Below are 19451 nucleotides of genomic sequence, written 5' to 3' on the forward strand. Positions count from 1 at the left end.
TTGGATCACCCCAAAAAGAAGCCCCAAAGTCATCATCAATCCCCTGCCAGCCCCCAGCAACTGATAACTGGCTTCCTGACTCTATGGATTTGCCTGTCCTGGGTGGTTTGTGTCAGTGGAATCACACACTGTGTGGCCTCTTGGGCCTGGCTGCTTTCTCAGCATCACATTTCACTGTTCCTGCACATTGGGGCATAAATTGGTGCTTCCTTCCTTTTGAAGGCTGAGTAACGTGTCACGCTATGGATACACTACAGTTTATCTACTCATCAGCCAGTGGGGATTTGGGCTGTTTCCACTTTTGGACTCTTTTGAATATCCTCCCTTCCTTTTGAGTGGAGAAAAAAGGGCAAGACATTCCCTCTGCAAAATTGCACACAAAATCTTTTTTAAAATTATTCTTTTTATATTTTGGCATTGTAACTACTACTAACCATGCTGTCATCAACGGCTCAAAGAGGACTTTCCCTGGGGACTTTCCTCTGCCCCTGCTGGGTATAGGGAGGAGCACTAAAGTTGCTCTGAGGGCCGGGCACGGTGGCTCATGCCCGTAATCCCAGCACTTTGGGAGGCCAAGGTAGGTGGATCACCTGAGGTCAGGAGTTCGAGACCAACCTGGCCAACATGGTGAAACCCCATCTCTACTAAAAACACAAAAATTAGCTGGGCGTGGTGGTGCGCACGTGTAGTCCCAGCTACTCAGGAACCTGAGGCAAGAGAATTGCTTGAACCGGGGAGGCAGAGATTGCAGTGAGCTGAGATCAAGCCACTGCACTCCAGCCTGGGTGACAGAGCGAGACTCCGTCTCAAAAAAAAAAAAGAAACTGTTCTGAGGTAGGATTGGCAGATTGGGGGTGGGGGAAGCCAGTGGCTCCTACTTTTCTGTCCCCTCCTAACACGTTCACCCACCCCCTGATGCTGTTGCTGGACAGGAGGGCCACCCACCCCAGCAGCCGTGAGTTGATGACACTCTGCCAGCCTGGCCCTGTCCTCCCTGGCCCCCCGCTTATGTCCTGATTGGAATGGGGAAGCGAGAACAACCACACTTGAACCACCCACTGTCTCCTTTCCTTCATGCACATTCAGCCATTCATTCAATATTCATTCAATACCGTGGTGGACATGGACACCCCTCCTCCCACAGAGAGATTATTGTCATGGGAGAATACAGACAGTACATGTCAGATTATTTTTTTCTCTTCCTGAACTTGCAAAACTTTTCTGGGGTGCAAGAGAGATGGGCAGGTGATTGTGGGCAAGAACGATTCTACAGGAATGGGAGAGACCCAGAAAAGCTAGAGACAGTGTCAGCATTCTAATTATTATTATTGGTTTTGTTTTTGTTGTTTTTTTTGAGACACAATCTTGCCCTGTTGCCCAGGCTGGAGTGCAGTGGTGCGATCTTGGCTCACTGCAACCTCCGCCTCCCCGGTTCAAGCGATCCTCCTGCCTCAGCCTCCTGAGTAGCTGAGATCACTCCCGGCTAATTTTTTTGCATTTTTAGTAGAGATGGGATTTCACCATGTTGGCCAGGCTGGTCGCAAACTCCTGACCTCAAGTGATCCGCCCCGCCTTGGCCTCCCAGTGCTGAGATTGCCGCATCCTAATTATATCATTGTATCTTCTTTTTAAAGATTAAAAGACAGACGGCAACACTGGGGTTGCAGAGCTCAGGAGCCAGTCCTGGCCCCCTGCCTCCTCCCTCATGAGGTTCCCCTGATCCCCAGGACATCGGCTTCCACATCTGCACATCTGGGAGACAAATGCGTCATCAGGGAGGGCAAATCATACCTGGGAAGGGCCTGACTCCAGCAGTTTCAGCAGTGGCTGAAAGATCATGGCTATTTTTGCCATCATTACAATGGAATGTCCACTCCCTCCAGCCACCTCCACAGCAATCAACACCGGTGTCCAGCCACTCTACATGGACGTGTGGGGAACAGAGCACAGGCCTCTTGGCTTGGCTGTGGTCACCGGGAGGGAGCAGGGAGGGACAGCTGCCAAGAGGATGGGGGAGGGAGCCTGCTACTCAAGAACGCTGGGGCAAGACATGAGACAAAGGGCTGCCTTCACCCACCAGTAGAAGCCTGACCCTGAGCCCAAAGAAACTGCCCACCTGTGTGCTGACCCCAGGGCCTGAGGACAGGTCCCCAAGTGGATGTCTCAAAGAGAGTCCCACATTCCAGGGCACATGGGAACTATGGCCTTCTGGCAGCTGGAGGGCAGCAGGAAGGGCACAGCTGTCTGAGACCCGTGTGGCTTCCCAGAAAGAGGTGCCACCCCTGAGGAGGCACCGGTGCTCACGGACTCCTGGTTGCCAGTCTTGCCAGGGCAAAAAGGCAAGCGAAGGAAACCCTCTCTTCGTGGGGCACTCTGCCTTGCAGTGTCAGGTGAGATCCCGGGGGGAAAGCTGGCTTGAGCTTCTCTGGAATGTGCAGGGAGGACTCCGTCAGGCCCGGCTCTGCCTCCAAGCTGGGCAGCAGGCGAGCCCCAGAGCTCCACCAGCCCCATTGGCAGAGGAGGGCCCTCACGAGGCAGGAGCCCATGATTCATGCCCTGCTGGAATTTGTCGAGCATGCCGAGATTTGCAGCTCCTCCGAGATCGGGTCCTGCCCTGATCAAAAGAAAAGAAGATGGATGAGGACACTATAAATAGGCCAGAGCCACCCAGCTGGCCTCGGGGATGCAGGCGGTGTGTGTTCTGGGTTCTCACGAAGCTAAGAAACTCTAAATCCAGGGTGACATCGTGGCACACCGCCACCTGTTTCAGGGGGACACAGGGGACAAGGAGGAGCTATTGGCAGAGCGCTTGGTTCCTGCAAGTTCCAACTTCTGCTAAAATTGGTTAATTGGTTCCTTTGCATGATTCAGGGCACACAGGCTTCTCTGTCCACAAAATTTGCTCGCCTGCACACCCAGAGAAATGGACTTGGCTTGGTTTTTCTGAACTTTTGCCTCTGCGGAATCAGCAGTGGACGTGTGAGCTGGGGCCTCTGTCCCTGTCATGTGAGGAGGTCAGGCAGGACAAGCAGGAAGCACTGGGCAATGAGTCAGGAGGCCTGGTGGGGAGCTTGGGTGAGTCTGTTTTCCTCTCTGGACCTCAGTCTTCTCCTCTGGTTGATGTAATAAAATCCTACAAACTGAGTCCTTTTTTTTTTTTTTTTTTTGAGACAGGGTCTTACTCTCTCACCCAGGCTGGAGTGCAGTAACATGATCTCAGCTCACTGCAACCTTCACCTCCCGGGTTCAAGCAATTCTCCTGCCTCAGCCTCCTGAGTAGCTGGGATTACAGGCATGCACCACCATGCCTGGCTAATTTTTGTATTTTTAGTAGAGACAAGGTTTCACCATGTTGGCCAGGCTGGTCTCGAACTCCTGACCTCAGGTGATCCACCCGCCTTGGCCTCCCAAAGTACTGGGATTACAGGTATGAGCCACTGCACCCAGCCACACAAACTTAGTGTTTTGTTTTGTTTTGTTTTGAGACAGAGTCTCGCTGTGTCGCCCCAGCTGGAGTGCAGTGGCGCGATCTCGGCTCACTGCAAGCTCCACCTCCTGGGTTCATGCCATTCTCCTGCCTCAGCCTCCCGAGTAGCTGGGACTACAGGTGCCCACCACCACGCCCGGCTAATTTTTTTTTTTTAGTAGAGACAGGGTTTTACCGTGTTAACCAGGATGGTCTCGATCTCCTGAACTTGTGATCTGCCCGCCTCAGCCTCCCAAAGTGCTGGGATTATAGGCGTGAGCCACCACGCCCGGCCCAAACTTAGTCTTAAAGTTAACTTAGTCTTAAACAAGATGCTGATTATCTGCTGGTTGCGGAGGTCAGTGGTCTGAGATGGCTCTCTCTACATCTCTACATGGGTGAACGTCACAATGTCTGCCTTGTTGGGGTCAAGCCAGGTTCTGCTGGGAAGCCAGTGCTCGTGGTCTGCCAGAGTCCAGGACGGGGCTGTGCAGTCGGCAGGAGGGTGAGTGATCCATCAGTGTCACTCCTGGCCAGGGTGTTCTGGGAGGAGAAGGGGGGCTTTGTTCGAGTGGAAGCCAGGAGCATTCCCAAGGCTGGCCTTTGTGGGGTACCCACTGTGACCCCCAAATCCACACTTCAGAGATGCTTCCTGAGGCCAAGACTGGGGCAAAGCTGCTTCACTTCATCTGGGCCATGCACCATTGTTGGGGGCCTGCCTGTGCCCAGCCCTGTGCTGGACTCTGCCCCTAATTTTTCAGATGTGTGGCCCGCCCTTGGTAAGTCCCGTCTGCTGTGCTGGGGAGACAGACATACACACATACTCGGTCAAATACTGTGGAGCAAAACCAAGGGACAGGTCACTCTAGAGAGACAGTGAAGGGGGATGTCTGTGAAAGCTGTCCAGGGTAACTGGGTTTTGAAGGTTCTCCAGGCAGACAAGAATGTTGAATTCCAGCCAAGGGGAAAAACATATACAAAGACCTACAGGAATCAAACAGACTCTGTGTGGCAGGGGAGGGTTTGGGACTATAAGCAATTTAATATTACTGAGGGGCGAAATCGTAGGGGTGGAGAGTAGGGTGGGAGTTGAGGCCAGAGGTAGGCAGGGGTGGGTTAAGGGGTCTGGCCTTTGTACTGCAGGCACTGGGGATTTTCAGCTGTAGAGGGACAAGGTGAGCTGTGCATCTGAGAGCATGGGTGGCTGGAGAAGCGCAGGGGTCGGGGAGGAGACCAGTTGAGCATAGAACCAGAGGCCCGTGGTGAGATGTTGCCGGAGGACACAGGTGAAGAGGCGGCTTTCCATCCTGAAAGGATGTCTGCCCAGCATAACACACAGGGCACCAGAACCCACCCACAATGACTCTGGCCAGCCAAGAGGTGGGTTACCCCAAAGTCCCACCCAGGAGCTTCTTTGGTGGAGGAGGGGACTACTGTCCCCAGGCTGCCAGTCTCAGAGATAACGAGAGTTCTTGTCTTTCTCATAGTCAGCAGTTCCAACATTTGAGAGTCACTGCTTTGACTATGACCCTGCGCACCCACCTGCAGTGATGAGGGGGGTTGAATCTCTTTGTTTCTGCCTCTGTAAATGTGGACACCTGGCCCCTTTACTGTGGCAATACTGCCGGGTGAAGCCCCCCAACCCGTGTGGAGAAGGGGCTCCGAGAGGCCCCCGCTCCCGCACCCCAGTCAGGTGAATATGATCGTGTCCTTTTGTGATCAGCGTGGGGACAGCAGCAGGAATTAGAGCAGTGGGACAGGCACCAGCACCCACTCCTTCAGGCCGGGCTTTCTCCCCATCTCCCACCCCGTTCACTCCTGCAAGGGGCTCTTCTCTTGCCAGTGAGGCGAAGGCCAGAGGAGAGGGGTGGGGACGCCTATCCTGTCCTACCTGCCTTCACCGCGGAGCAGGGCAGTCGGGGCCAGTCCATGCAGCAGGTTCTGGCTCACGGGACAAGCCCAGAGCCAGACAGCCTTTCTCACTGGGTCCGTCTGGGTGGGCTCCTGGAGGTGGGGACGGCATCTCCAAGGAAAGGACTGGAGGTGAGGCTTGTGGAGGGGAAGGCGGACCTGGGGCAGGAGGGAGGGATTCCAGAAGCTTCTGGATGGGAGGTGGACTGCAGGGAATGTGGGATCTCCCCAGAGAGAGGCCAGACATCCCCGGTGTCGGGAGCTGGGCCATGGAGGGGGAGTTTGGTGAATGCCCTGGCCATGGCCCAACAGGACAGAGCTTTGGCTTTAGTGTAAATCAGAATCTCCCCTCTAATTTTGGGGTGTGGACATGGTAACAAATTGGGGCTCTTCCGGGAAATAAGAGGGGGACGGACCCCACACTTCCAGGGTCCAAAAAAACTCTACCTCCCTCTATGCCCCACATGCCCAGAGAAGGTGTAGCTTCTCTGCTTTGCCTGTAACCCTCTGAGTGTCCTCCTGAGACCCTTCTGCTGGGCAGTGGGCACAAAATGAGGCCAGCCCAGCTGGGCACAGTGGCTCATGCCTGTAGTCCCAGCACTTTGGGAGGCCAAGGTGGGCAGATCATGAGGTCAGGAGTTTGAGACCAGCCTGACCAACATGGTGAAACCCCATCCCTACTAAAAACACAAAAATTAGCCAGGCATGGTGGCATGCACCTGTAATCCCAGCTACTCAGGAGGCTGAGGCCAGAGAATCACTTGAACCCGGGAGGAGGAGGTTGCAGTGAGCCAAGATCACGCCATTGCACTCCAGCCTGGGCGTTCTGAGTGAGACTCCATCTAAAAAAAAAAACAAAAAACAAAAAACCGAGGCCAGCCCAGTGACATCAGACCCCAGATCCCTCCCCTCCTCCACTGCTGTCTCTCCAGTTTCTGGGTGCTTGAGGGGATGATGTGGCTTATGTGGCCGCCTGGTGACAGGGGTTCTTAGGGCCTCCAGCCTGAGTCTCTGCCTCCTCATCTTCCAGCCTGCTGTCCCCTGAAGGACCCATGTCCCGCTGTCCTGGCTCCCGCTGGCATTGGCAGGTGGGGGGCTAGGGACAGGTCTCCTGGCCTCAGCTTGCCCTAGAACTTGGACCCTCCATCTGCTACCCTCTGCTCCCATGCTGCTGCAGGCCCCGACAGTCTCCCAGCCGCTTCTGGGTCCCAGGAATGCCAAGCCCCTAGCCTCCAGCTCTCTGGCCACATGGACCACATTGCACAGGCTGGTGCTAGAGCAGCCCATGAGGCCATCTCCGTCTGGGGAGCAGAATTCTGACACGGACCCAAAAGGAGCTTTGTGGCTCTCTGCAGAGCTGGTGGCTCAGGAAGCATCTCATTTTTAAAGCAATACTGCCACTAGATGGACAGAGCTGAGGAAATGCTACATGGCCGGGACAGGCGAGGGTGGGTCCAGCAGCTGGAAGCCCCCTGGATCGAGGGCAGTCCTCCCGTGGGGCTGTGGGGAGACTTCTCCCTCTCTCCCTCAAAATGGCCTCCCTTAGCCCCTGCCTTTCTTCTTATTCCTCTCTCTGAGCTGCTTTCCCTGCTTCTCCAGGCACCCTGTCATCGGCCAGAGCTCCTGGGCTCAGCACTCTCCCCAGTTCAAATGAACGGCTCCTGGCGAACGAGAATCTTGTTTCTAATTCCCAGTTCCCAAGCTGGCCTGGTCTGTGTGAAGCAGCTACATGGTCAAGTCATCAGCGTCAGACAGGGTCATGAGACTACACATAAAGGTGTTCACCGAGGGCTGCACGGGGCCTGAGACCCAGCCCAGCCTGGCTCACCCAGCCCGGCTACCTGGCGTGGGCTGGCTGCTGCTGGGAAGGGCCCCTCTCAAATGCACACAGGCACAATGACAGCTGATGACAAATGGCTCCACTCCTTCCTGCCTTCACGCCTTCTGCAAGGTGACATTTCAGCTCATGGGAAGGTGGGAGCTATTTCCCCACCCCTGCAATCTGGCAGATGGCCTTATGATTTGTTCTGACCATACAGTGAGGCGGAAGTGATGTCAGTTCTGAGCCTAGGCCTTAAGTGCTCTTCTGCCCTTCAGGAGCCCTGTGCTAGAGGATGAGAGACCACATGGAGCCGAGAGCAGCTGTCCCAGCTGAGGTCCCAGGAATGTGAGCCCAGCTAAGACAGCAGAGCCATGTCGCCAACCCTTAGTGACCTCAGAAGTGAGCCCATCTCAGATCAGCAGAGCCACTCAGTGGGCCTGGAGGCTCATGAGAAAGAATAAATGGTTGTGTTTGAAGCTATTACATTTGGGGGAGTTTTGTTACACAGCAATAGATAACTGATACAGACATCCCATGGACTATCTCTGAGCATCACATACTAAAAATGTGACTGCAGGAGCAGTTAATCAGAGAAGCAGGGTCTCACTGTAACTCAAACAGAGACCCCCAGCTGTGGCTATGGCCTCTCCAGAGGAGAAGAGTCACAGTGGTTAAGATGCATAGACAGAGCCTGAAGGCAAGGTTCACTGTGTGGCAGCCAATCTCCAAAGATGGCCCCAGGGAACCATGCCTCCTGGTGTTTCCTCCCTTGTTTAGTCCCCTTCCACATGGAATCTGGATTGGCCCTAACCCTCACATCAACCAACAGAATGCAGTGAAGTGCCACTGTGCCAGTTCCAGGCCTGAGCCTTAACAAGACCCAGCAGCTTTGGCCTGTGCATTCTAAGGAGACTGCTGCCACCTAAGAAGTCTGACCAGCCTGATGGAGAGGGGCTACCCAGAAGACATTGAGGGTGCAGAGATGTGAGTGATAAGTCATCTTGGACATTCTGCCACCATCTGACGGCAACTGCATGAGAGACCACAAGCAGAACTACCCAGCTGAGCCCAGCCAACCCACAGAACCCTGAGAAATAATAACGAAGTGTTGTTTCAAGGCATGAGGTTGTGGGGTGTTTGTTATGCAGCAATAGGTAGCTGGTGCACTCTACTTACCAGCCAAGGGTTCTTGTGCAAGTCATTTGCGTGAACTGTACTGCACTTTGCAAATGGGGGTGATTCTCACTAATCTAAGCCAGGAAAGTCTACCTCCTCACCCTGGGTATCATGAAGAACAGCTTTAGAACGATACTTTAGTTCCCTCTTACAAAGCCATAAAGGTTCCAGAAATGTGAGGTTCAGACTCAGAGAACCCAGTAATCTATCATCCCAAATACACATCTGAGAGGGTTGTTCCCCTCTTGAAGGGTCACGGGCAGCTCCTCATCTCTGGACCTTTCTAGGTCTGCCCTGCCCACCAGTCAGCCCCATCTCCCATCCCCCACTGGCCCCTTCCCCAGTTTGTACATTTGACAACGTATGACTTGGTGTTCTAGCTGCAGCTCAAATGCTGCCTCCTCTGACACCTTCCCTGTCCTCTGGGCAGGCTAGGGTGCTCCTCGTCTGTTCCCACAACCACTGCATCATGCATTACAGCTGTCACTGTCCTGTATTACTGTCTCCCTAATGATGACCCCAGAGGGCCAAGACCAGCTCCTTCCACTGTGTGGCACTGAGCAGAGGGTCAAATACAGAGGGAAGATCAATAAGTACTCCTGGGCCGGGTGAGGTGGCTCACACCTGTAATCCCAGCACTTTGGGAGGCCGAGGCGGGTGGATCATAAGGTCAGGAGATTGAGACCATCCTGGCTAACATGGTGAAACCCCGTCTCTACCAAAAATACAAAAAATTAGCCGGGCATGATGACAGGTGCCTGTAGTCCCAGCTACTCGGGGGGCTGAGGCAGGAGAATGGCGTGAACCCGGGAGGTGGAGCTTGCAGTGAGCCGAGATCACGCCACTGCACTCCAGCCTGGGCGACAGAGCAAGACTCCGTCTCAAAAAATTAAATAAATAAATAAATAAATACTCGTGGGTGAATGAGGTCCAGGCCAGGGCTGCCTTCATGGGGGTAGCATCTCCTAGGGAGACAGACCCCCCAAGCAGGGACACAGGTAGCAAGGCTGGTCTGGGGACGAGTGAGTGTGGACAGCGTGGGTCTGAATGTGCCTGAGAGGAGAGGAGGAGGGTGTGAGGGCTGGAGAGCCCTCAGGGTAAGCAGAGCTTAGGCCTGTCTCCGAGGGGGTGTGGGATTGCTTTCTGTTGCACTCAGGCGTTTCTGTTCATTTTGGCCATCTGCAAAGCAGCCCATTAGGTTGTATCTGTGGTGCCTAAAACGGAGAGGAAATCTGGGAGTTTTCTAGGTAACGTCCAATCCAGATGACTGGCTTGAACAATTCTAGGGCTCTTCCCACTACCAACACCCTCAACACATCCCAGTGCACCAGCACACACACAGGTGCCCCCTCACTCTTTCTGCTGTGCATTCCAGCTGCACTGAGTCACAGCATCTCACTGGCTGCCCTCTGAGGAACCCATGAGGTCACCAGGAAGGGGGACTGCTGCAGGACCCTGAAGCCTGGAAACAGGCATGAGAGCTGAGGAGTAAGCAGCAGCGGCCAGGCCCCATTCCATGGCTTAGCCAGAAAATGTACACCCTGAATTCTCTCCAAAGTACTCCTCTGGAGCAAGGTGAGAGCCATGTTGGCAGCCAAGGATGTAACTCCCAGAATGAGCTAATGAGTCAACTTGACTTCTGGCAGCATAGTGACCAGATATCCCAAAATGCCATCTGCTACCTGATTGCAAGTAAATGTCTACAGACATAACATTATTGCACTGCCAAGATCACAAGGAAGCCCTCCTTCCTCAAAAGAAACAAGCAATAAATAAAGCAAACTGTCTGGAACCAGAGATGAGCAATAAGCACTTTCCTTAGGTAATGCAAAATGCAGAGTGGTGAGTCGGGGGAGTTAACCCAAGAGTCCTACACCGACTTGAGACCCTCAAAGGAGGCTACCCGCCTAAGGAGAGGGTGGTTCCAACCAAATCTGCCTGCCAGGACAGGGATCCCTCTGGGAAACCTGGGTGTCTGCTTCAGAGCTCCAGGTGGAAACATTTAAGAACAATAATAATGTCCCTGGAGGATTTGCAACCATTTGCTCTCCTGCAGCGCTGAAGTTAAATTTACACTATCCTCATAGACAGGAAAATCCCCACTCAAGAAATTAAATTAAATTGGTCCTGGTCAGTGATAAAATGGTAGAGGCAAACAGAAATTCTTTCTGGAGGAAAGCATCCCAATTTAGGCCTTCAGGATTCCTACAGATGAAGCACAACCAAATACACACACATACACACACACCTCAAGGAGACAAGCCACCATAAGGCGAGACTCAATAGAAATAACAAATAGATTTAGACCTCTGAGAACTGCTTGAAATAAATGAAGTGCCGGCCAGGCGCGGTGGCTCGAGCCTGTAATCCCAGCACTTTGGGAGGCCAAGGCGGGCGGATCACAAGGTCAGGAGATTGGGACCATCCTGGCTAACACGGTGAAACCCCGTCTCTACTAAAAGTACAAAAAATTAGCTGGGTGTGATGGCGGGCGCCTGTAGTCCCAGCTACTTGGGAGGCTGAGGCAGGAGAATGGCATGAACCTGGGAGGTAGAGCTTGCAGTGAGCCGAGATGGCACCACTGCACTCCAGCCTGGGCAACAAAGCGAGATTCCGTCTAAAAAAATAAATAAATAAAATAAATAAATAAATAAATGAAGTGCCAGGCGTGGTGGCTCCACAACTGTAATCCCAGCACTTTGGGAGGCCGACGTGGGCAGATTGCTTGAGCCCAGGAGTTCATGCCTGGGCAACATGGCGAAACCCCATCTCTACAAAAATGTCCAAAAATTAGCGGATGTGGTGGAGCATGCCTGTAGTCCCAGCTACTCAGGAAGCTGACATAGGAGGATCACTTGAGCTTGGGAAGTCTAGGTGGCAGTGAGCTGTGATAGTGCCACTGCACTCTAGCCTGGGAGACAGAGTAAGACTCTGCCAGGAAAAAAAAAAAAAGGAAGGGAGGGAGGGAGAGAAAAGAAAAGAAATAGACGAAGTCTATTCATCTATCAATTTTTCCTTTTTGATTGTCTCCCTTATTCCATCTAAGGAATTCCAGCTAAATCTGCCTGCATATTAAAGAAGTTTTTTGTTTTTGTTCATTTGTTTGTTCGTTTTCGAGACAGAGTTTCGCTCCTGTTGGCCAGGCTGGAGTGCAATGGCACGATCTCGGCTCACCGCAACCTCTGCCTCCCAGGTTCAAGAAATTCACCTGCCTCAGCCTCCAAAGTAGCTGGGATTACAGGCATGCACCACCACTCCCAGCTAATTTTGTATTTTTAGCAGAGATGCATTTCTCCGTGTTGGTCAGGCTGGTCTCAAACTCCCAACCTCAGGTGATCTGCCCACCTCAGCTTCCCAAAGTGCTGGGATTACAGGCATGAGCCACCACACCCAGCCAATTAAGGAGGATTTAATGGAATAAGGAAGATGATCAAAAAGGCAAAAGAGTCTATTGGAGAAAAAAAGGCCAGAGAGATTTGAAAAAGAACCAAATATACTTTTACAAGTGAAAGAATACAAATGTTGAAACTATGAGTTAAACAGCTAAAGAGAGAATCAGTAAAATGGAGCATAGATATGAAGAAATTTCCTAGGATGCAACATAGAAAGATGAGAAGAGAGAAAATATGAAAGAAAGGTAAGAAGGCTGGGAGGAGAGTATGAGTGAGTCTAATGTGCATCTAATCAGAATTCCTAGAATTCCAGATCCCTGGATGAGGTGGTACTAAGTGGGGGCAATGGGTGGGGGTGCAGTGCAGGGCTGTTCCAGGCAGAGGGAACAGCATGTGCAAGGCCCTAAGGAACCTAACCAAAGCTGGTCTGCTAGAGCCCTTACTCTGTGCTGCCTTATGCAGGGCAATGCTGGGGCACAGATGGGGCTTAAACACTGTCCCTGCCTGAGCAGTAGGCAGTCTAGTGGGGAGCCAGCCACAGTGAGGTAGACAGCCGTGCTACTGCCTGGCCGATTCCATTTCCCCTTCAACTGCTAACTATACCTCTTCTCCTCCCCAGCTCTCAGGCCACATAGCCCAGGCAGAGCTAGCCTCAGTCCTTCATGCTTCAGGGATGGACAGGTGACCTCGGCCAGGTTAATCACAGCCAGTGAGGTCCAGTTCTCAAACTTTTGTTAGAACCATCGGGCAGAGGAAATCTCTGGTTTGTCCAGGGGTGCTGACAGGGGAGAATGTTGGTCTGGAACCACCATGAGATGGAACCAACATAAAGAAAGGCCCCCTTTGAGCCCTGGATCCAAGTTTTCTGAAGATACCCTGGACATAATGGTTACAGAAGTTAATAGATTTCCTTTTCTGTTTGAGCTGGTCTGAGCTGTTTTTTTCTGTTACATATAACTCCTTGCTCTGTCCCTGAAACAGAGGGAAATCCCAAGGCTGGAGACCCCATGGGAGGACCTGGCCCAGCCTAGGGGTCAGTGAGGCTTCTTATGGGAGGTGACAGCCAGGCTGGGTCTTGATAGCTGCACCAGAGTTAGCTGGAGGGAAGAGGTGCACCCGGGCAGGCTAGTGCAGGTGCTGGCTGCCTTCCCAGGAGTCAGGGCAGCTCACTGGCTCCTGGGCACAGTCTCTGCCCAGGCAGGCCCTGGGCTCCCAGGTCAGCTCTTAGCAGAGGCTTCTGAGGGCCTCAGGGTTTGGCAGGAACAGGAGGCCTAAAGAGGGGACAACTCAGAAGCACTGCATAGGGTGGGGCAGGCCAGCCTCCAAGGGTCTTATTTCATGTGCCATGTTGGTGTCAGGACCTCCAACCTCAGGATCCACTGAGGTTTGTGAGAGGAGCTGTGTCGGGAGGTCACCAGCCCATCCTGTCCCTCCCTGGCCCCCAGCATGGCCAGTGCCATGGCCACCCCTGTCGTGTTGCCAGGCAGGTGCAATGTGCAGGGCACCAAACAAGTGGGCTTAAGAATCTGCTCTCAGCTCTATAACAAAGTCGTTTCAGCTTCTTGATGCCAGCTGACTTGGCACCCACCCATGTTCAGTCTCTTGCAGATCAATCAGCTGATCAGTGGGCTGCCTGGGTCTCTGTGCCCTGTGCCTGTGTCACTACCAGCCCAGGCTCCCATGCCCAGCTTAAATGCCCTCTCCTCCAAGAACCCTTCCCTGATCACCCAAGGCATAAATGTTCCATCCTGCCTCTAACAACCCTTTGAACCAGGACCCCAAGCTGCCGTGGGAGGTGGTTACTTGTAGGTATGTTGTATTTTCCTTTGGTTCATCTCTGTCTACTCAGGGCCTAGTGAGGACCTGGCAAGAACACCTGATAGGGTAATTCCTAGCCAGAGAAATCAGGCCAGAGAAAGAAAGAAAGGGCATCCAAATTGGAAAAGAGGAAGTCAAACTATATCTGTTTGCCAACGATACGATCTTATACCTAGAAAAGGCCAAAGATTACTCCAAAAGACTCCTAGATTAGATAAATAAATTAAGTAAAGTCTCAAGTTACAAAATCAATGTATACAAATCAGTAGCATTGCCATACTCCAGCAATGATCAAGCTGACAATCACAAGAACTCAATCCCTTTTTTTTTTTTTTTTTTTTTTTACCTTTGAGATGGAGTCTCGCTCTTGTTGCCCAGGCTGGAGTGCAACGGCGCGATCTCGGCTCACTGCAACCTCTGCCTCCCAGGTTCAGCAGTTCTCCTGCCTCTGCCTCCTGAGTAGCTGGGATTACAGGCACCCGCCACCATGCCCGGCTAATTTTTGTATTTTTAGTAGAGATGGAGTTTCACCAGGTTGGTCCACGCCTGTAATCCCAGCACTTTGGGAGGCTGGGGCGGATGGATCACCTGAGGTCAGGAGTTTGAACTCAATCCCTTTTACAGTACCTAGACACAAAAAGTAAAATGCTTAGGAATATACTTAACCAAGGAGGTGAGCGATCTCTACAAAGAGAACTATGAAACACTGCTGAAAGAAATCATAGATGACAAAAACACATGGCAATACATCCCATGTTCGTGGACTAGAACAATCAAAATTGTGAAAGTAACCATACTGCCCAAAGCAATCTACAGAGTCACTGCAATTCCAACCAAAATACCAACATCATTCTTCACAGAATTAGAAAAAACAACCTTAAAATTCATATGGCATCAAAAAAGAACCTGAATAGCCAAAGCAATCCTAAGCAAAAAACAAATCTGGAGGCATCACCTTACCCAACTTCAAATTATACCATAAGGATGTAGTAATCAAGACAGTATCAAGGAAGTGTCTACTGGTACCAAGCACTGTATCAAGGTAGATATATAGACCAATAGAACAGAATAGAGAATCCAGAAATAAAGCCAAATACTTACAGCCAACTGATCTTCCACAAAGTATGCAAAAACATAAACTGGGGAAATGACATTCTATTCAATAAATGGTGCTGGGAAAATTGGATAGCCACATGCAGAAGAATGGAGCTGGATCCCTCTTTCTCACCATATACAAAAATTAACTCACAATGGGTTAAATACTTAAACCTAAGTCCTGAAATCATAAAAATTCTAGAAGGAACCCTAGGAAAAACTCTTATGGACATTGGCCTAGGCTACATATTTATAACGAAGGCTCCAAAGGCAAATGCAACAAAAACAAAAATAAACAGGACCTACTTAAACTAGAAAGCTTCTACACAGCAGAAGAAATAATCATGAAAGTAAACAGACAACTTAGAGAATGGGAGAAAATGTTTGCAAACTATGCATCTGACAAAGGACTAATACGCAGAATCTACAAGGGACTCAAATCAGCAAGAAAAAAAAATAATAATAATTCTGGCTGGGCGCAGTGGCTCAAACCTGTAATCCCAGCACTTTGGGAGGGCAAGGTGTGCGGATGACTTGAGGTCAGGAGTTCGAGATCAGCCTGGCCAACATGGTGAAACCCTATCTCTACCAAAAATATAAAAAATTAGCTGGGTGTGGTGGCAGGGCCTGTAATCCCAGCTACTCAGTAGGCTGAGGCATGACACTCAACTTGAATCCAGGAGGCAGAGACTGCAGTGAGCCGAGATTGTACTACTGCACTCCAGCCTGGGTGACAGAGTGAGACTGTATCTAAAAAAAGTAATAAAATAAAATAAAAATAATAAATACTTTATAAACATTAATTTACTGACTCTTCTTAATGACCTTGATGTTATATTCTGTTTGATCCCTATTAACAGACAAGGAAACTCGAGCACAGAGAGGCTAGGTTACTTGTTCAGAGTCACACAGCCAGTGTGCAGCAGAGCCAGAAGTAAAGCCCAGGGAGTCCCTCTCCAGTCTGTGCTTTTAACCCTGGGCCATGACATGTCATCACCCTAGGTGTGCAGTGAGGGGACTGGGGCCCAGGAAGGGGAAGGGACTCATACCTGAAGCCACACAACCAGGGTCCAGCCCCAGGCAGGCTCTTTCTCCACAGAGACAGAGCCGGTTTGGGCCCCTCCTCTCTTCTCTTGGTGACAGTTTTGCCCATGGGCATCCTGTGGGCAAAGGGGAGGCTGAGTTTCCCGTTTGTGGGTGTGTTTCAGGAAGTGCAGCTTGATGGGGTCAGTCTTTGTGTGCAGGGAGAGGAGCTGGGTGGAGGCTGGCTGGATGACTGGGCCTAGGCCTCCGGACGACGGAAAGGAGCAGAGAAGACGAGGGATGCGTCCCGGCACTGGTATTGTGGAGAGAGACCCCAACCCCCAGGAGGGGTATGTAGGGGTGAGGAAGGGGCTGTTGGTTCCCCCGCTGGTGAGCAAGGGCTGGCTGTGGGAGGGGCTCCAGGAGTGGAGGGGAACTGTTAAAGATTCAGACCCAGCTGGGCGCGGTGGCTCACGCTTGTAATCCCAGCATTTTGAGAGGCTGAGGTGGGCGAATCACCTGAGGTCAGGAGTTCAGACCAGCCTGCCCAATATGGAGAAACCCCGTCTCTGCTAAAAAATACAAAAACTAGCCAGGCGTGATGGTGCACACCTGCAATCCCAGCTACTAGAGAGGCTGAGGCAGGAGAATCGCTTGAACTCGGGAGGCGGAGGTTGCAGTGAGGTGAGATTGCACCACTGCACTCCAGCCTGGGCGACAGAGTGAACTCTGTCTCAAAAAAAAAAAAAAAAGATTCAGACCCAGCCTCCACCCCCTGTGTCACACAAACTGTTCTCCTCCTAGGGCAGGCTTAGAGGGGCCCATGCCTGGGGCACCCAGGTTGGCAGGCAGCTTCGTGGATGCCTCTGGGGAGGCCTTCCTGACTGCAGGCCGGCTCTGGGGTGCTGCAGAAGAACTCACTTCCATCTCTTCTATGGTGGTGCTGTAGGTAGCCATGTTTGACAACATGTGACTATGCCTGGTGGTCACGTGATTCCAAAGGCACCACACCATAGGTCAGCCCAGGACCAATAGCTGGTGGCAGGAAGCAAGGAGCTGAACAGGTGGATTCACCGCTGGGGACTTCAGCCTGGCCATCCCAGAAGAGGCAGCTGCTGACAGGGTCTCATGGAGGGCTCAGGATGCAGGGAGGTCTGGGGGTCTTGAGGGCCACATAGGGCCTTGGGAAGTCTTGGGAATTTAGGTGACCTAGGAGACCTTGTGGGGCTTTAGGAGGGCCTAAGGGACCTGGGGGGCCTTGGGGATCGTTGAGGGGCCTGGGAAGGCCTTGAGGGGTCTCTGGAGGATCTTTTGGGCCTTGGGGGCCTGAGGAGCCTTGGGGGACCTCCAGAGGCCTAAGGGACCTTGGGAAATCTTTGGGACCTTAGGGGGAGAGGGGATGTAGGAGACTTGAGAGGCCTGGGGCTTTGGGTGGACCTTGGAAAGCAAGGGAGGTTGGGAGGGCCATGGCGGGTGGAGCAGCCCCCCCAGAGGGCCTGGGTCATTCAGCAGCCACAGCCTGGACACTGTGCTCCGGCTCTGGGAGCCCTGGTCATTCCCTCTGTATGATGGGGGGATCCCAGGCCTGCTCCAGCATCCCTGTGAGGGTGAAGTGATCCCAAGGGGACAGGCATTGCCCCCGCTCTCAGGCCTGCATGCCCCACACTGCACTTCCACACAAACTCACCTGAAGGCACATGAGGCTGTGTGGTCTACCAAAGGCTTCATGGGGAGGTGGAGGAAGGAGCCCCATTGCAAGACATCCCCATGTCCCCAGAGCTCCTCTCATGCTGACAGCCACTCTCTTCACTGGTTCATATAAAGTGCCCAGAACGGTGCCCGGCACACAGGAGGTGTGAGCCATCGTCACTGCTGTCACTGTCTTTCAGTTCTCTCTTTCCCAGATGGCCTCTCAGGATCCCTCTTTTTGCCTCCAGCGACCTGGTGCCCCTTGTGTCAGAACAGATGCATCCTGCGATGCTCCTCATGTGAAACAGGAAGAGCCTATACATGAAAATGTGCGTCTTCCCCCATGGTGTTTAGTTTTCTTGCGGGGGGACTGAGTCTCATTCTGTCGCCCAGGCCGGAGTGCAGTGGCGCGATCTCGGCTCACTGCAACCTCCCACCCCAGGTTCAAGTGGTTCTCCTACCTCAGCCTCCCAAGTAGCTGGGATTACAGGTGCCTGCCACCATGCCCGGCTAATTTTTTGTATTTTTAGTAGAGACGGAGTTTCACCATGTTGGCCAGGCTGGTCTCGATCTCCTGACCTCAGGTGATCCGCCTTGGCCTCCCAAAGTGTTGGGATTACAGGCGTGAGCCAGCACACCTGGCCCTCTGTGGGGTTTAGAAGTAGCTCAGCACAGGCCAGGTGCAGTGGCTCATGCCTGTAATCCCAGCACTTTGGGAGGCCGAGGCGGGCGGATCATGAGGTCAGGAGATCGAGACCAGCCTGGCCAACATGGTGAAACTCCGTCTCTACTAAAAATACAAAAAATTAGCCGGGCGTGGTGGCGCGCACCTGTAGTCCCAGCTACTCGGAAGGCTGAAGCAGGAGAATGGCGTGAACCTGAGAGGCGGAGCTTGCAGTGAGCCGAGATAGCGCCATTGCACTGCAGCCTGGGCGACAGAGCAAGACTCCGCCTCAAAAAAAAAAAAAGAAGTAGCTCAGCACAGCATGTGGCGGGTGCCACCCAAGAAGGTGGCACAGAGGACAAAAGTCCACAGAGGACAAATGCAGCCAGTGTGGAAATCAGGCCTCAACTTGCGGGGCCGAGGCCGTGAGCAACCACAAGGTGGCCCCAGTGAGCCTAGGGACCGGCCAGTGCAGGGCAGGTGGAAGGTTCACGCACAGCTAGTTAGGCTAAGAGAGACGTGGCAGGGTCTCCCTGGGGCAGCAGGTGGGGGCTCAGCTCACCCTGGCTCCCGGCTGCACAGCTCAGAGTGGGCACCTCCTCGCCTGAGGAGAAGGAAGGGCCGCCTGCAGCCAGCAGGTGTGCCACGATCCTCCTACCTGGGCTGGGGCCCGGAAGGCGAACACAGGGCAACTGAACCCATTGCAGAGCAGGGCCTGAGGGCTGGCTCGGGAGCAGGTGGTTGGAGTCTGGCTCTGAACAGGCCTTGACCCATCCCTTGGGTCCCCCAGGCCCTTCCCAGCCTCCACCCCCTGCTGCAGGCCACACCTACAGCCTTCTGTGCTGAGGGCTGTGCCCCTGGAAGCCACGTGGGGCAGACTGGAGCTGCCTGGGTCCTGGAGCAGCATTTCTGGGGCTTCAGCCCAGGGGAGCTGACTGGGTTTGCGGCTACACTCACACCACACTCCTCCTCCAGGGTGGGCCGGGTGAGAGGAGGGAGATGAAGGAGGGCGGGCCTGCCCTTGCTGGTCATCAGGGTCACTCATCTCTGGGGATCTGGCTGGAGCTAGGAATTGAGGAAGGACAGGCTGGTGGCAGGGGCCAGGGCTGGGCTTCTGGCGGGCCAGGCCCCCCTCTAGGGAGGTCTGTGCTCACTGCATCCCTAGGGACACAAGCCCAGGGCCAGGGCCTCATGCATTCTGGCCTGGCAGGCTGCCTGCCTCAGCCCCACCCCACCCAAGGCATCCAGGGACATTGGCCTGTGGCAGACACGCCCACAGCTTTGCTGTGTGTCCATCTTTGTTGCTTCTCGTTTTGGGGAGCTACCCCCAAAAGGAGCTTATATACGCCGGGCGCAGTATAGGCCTTGCCCATACCCATCAATAGCCACTGCATT

The 19451-nt window shown here is 53.0% G+C and overlaps 1 long non-coding RNA gene across 1 annotated transcript; it reads right to left on the reverse strand.

Moving 5' to 3' along the window:
* Positions 1-1307: 1307 nt before the first annotated feature.
* On the reverse strand, positions 1308-17793 carry LOC129395187 (uncharacterized). Its single transcript, XR_008622694.2, has 3 exons — positions 15730-17793; positions 13932-14212; positions 1308-2614 (listed from the first exon to the last, which is right to left on the reverse strand). It is a non-coding gene; the product is annotated as an uncharacterized LOC129395187 (long non-coding RNA).
* Between the last annotated feature and the right edge of the window lie 1658 nt (positions 17794-19451).

This window comes from Pan paniscus, chromosome 23, assembly GCF_029289425.2.
Source record: "Pan paniscus chromosome 23, NHGRI_mPanPan1-v2.0_pri, whole genome shotgun sequence".
Classification (NCBI taxonomy): domain Eukaryota; kingdom Metazoa; phylum Chordata; class Mammalia; order Primates; family Hominidae; genus Pan; species Pan paniscus.